The 1,547-nt window shown below is 45.5% G+C and overlaps 1 protein-coding gene across 1 annotated transcript in view; it reads right to left on the bottom strand.

Moving 5' to 3' along the window:
- The window catches only part of LOC113205248 (serine/threonine-protein kinase par-1-like), a 67,196-nt gene that overhangs the window by 40,462 nt on the left and 25,187 nt on the right, over positions 1 to 1,547 (bottom strand). The gene's annotated exons all lie outside the window — the stretch shown is intronic.

Raw genomic sequence — 1,547 nt, 5'->3', positions numbered from 1 at the left:
CTGTGGTATTATTGACCCTGTTATTTTCTAATTAAATAATTGAGCATTGAAAATCCCTTTTCTTTATAAATCAATCAAATTTAATTTAATATCAGTAACTGTCTCACGACACCAGGGGTGCTCTGAACCCTCACGGACGCAGCAAGATTTGTCCCACCCCCCATCGTCTGCAAGAGAATAGTTACAAATGGGGGTCCGTCCGGGATTGCTCTAATTATTGTTCAATTGCTCAATTGCTCATTACTAGTGTTTATTGTTGTTTCTAGCATTTGTCACCCTGTGAATGCAGCTAGTGTTTACCCTGTTTTTCTCCTGCCTTGTGCACTGCGGTGTACTTGTTTTTCTTGAGTGTTTATTTTGGGTGACTGTTGTCTGCTAGTGTTATTGTTTACCCCTGTCTGCTATTGTCTGCTATTGTTTATGTTTACTGTTGATTGTTTATTGTTTACAATCATGTTATTGCTATTGTTTATAATCACACACACACAAATTACACACACTATTTCGAGAGGGTCCCCTGGGCGGCATAACGGGCTTAGGCGATTTATTGATTATTTAGAAGAATTTAGAAGAGACTTGTTCTCAAGAAACTTGAGTTTCTACTTTGAACTTTGCTGCTGATTTCTGCCGTTACTGTGCAAGATTTCAGTACTCCCCCTCTACTGCTGACTTTATTTGTGTCTAGTTACGGACACTGTTATTCCCCTGTTATTTTTCTGCGGATTTCCCTGCTAATTCAAAATGGCAGTCGCCAACTTGAGACAAGATGCCACCATGGAACCAGCTACTATGCACCACGATGAACTTGCGTACGAACTCAGGATTCGTGGGGTAGCCAACACTGACCTTGATTCCGTCGATGAATTATGCGAGAAGGTTTTGCGTCATGGACACGAAGCGGTCCTGGAAGAAATGATTAGTGTTTTGGACGCTCGCCGTGAATTCGACGCCCTCCGTCCTAAGATCGCCGAACTGCAAACTCTACTTGTTGAATTGCAATCCGTGGGTGTGATCGTTGACCGGCCTTACCGAGTCGTCAGCTTGTTCGTCCATTGTATCCACCGATTGAGAAGAATCTTATTCCGTGCTCGCGGCGCGACTTACGAACAACTCCTTGTCCTGGCCCGACGTTTGAATAATTTGCAACTCACTCTCTCCGGTTTGTGCCCACTGATCATTTTCCCAGTGATGCACGTTCCCAACGAGGATGACATTCCTGAAAGTAATGACCGTACTGACCGTACCCGGAGCTCGCGTTCGTCGAGACGCCGACGCGACGATTCCAGTGGTTCAGAGCCTGAAGACCGACGCCGTGAAGAGCCCCCTGCTCGCACACACAAATTGAACCCCGTGTCGAAGTGGACAATTCGTTTCAACCGTGGCGATGATTTAGTGAAGTTTTTTGAAGATGTCGAAGAACTGGCGAACATGCACAGCGTGCGAGACGCAGAACTGCTGCGAGGCATTGGAAGTTTGTTTACCGGTGATGCAAAGGTATGGTACCGCGCTTCAAGTGATGACATACGCACATGGGAGGAGTGTAAGAA

This window comes from Frankliniella occidentalis, unplaced genomic scaffold (assembly GCF_000697945.3).
Source record: "Frankliniella occidentalis isolate FOCC.00 unplaced genomic scaffold, Focc_3.1 Scaffold52, whole genome shotgun sequence".
Classification (NCBI taxonomy): Eukaryota; Metazoa; Arthropoda; class Insecta; order Thysanoptera; family Thripidae; genus Frankliniella; species Frankliniella occidentalis.
The sequence above is the reverse complement of the archived record's forward strand: the minus strand, read 5'-3'. Positions and strand labels throughout refer to the sequence as shown.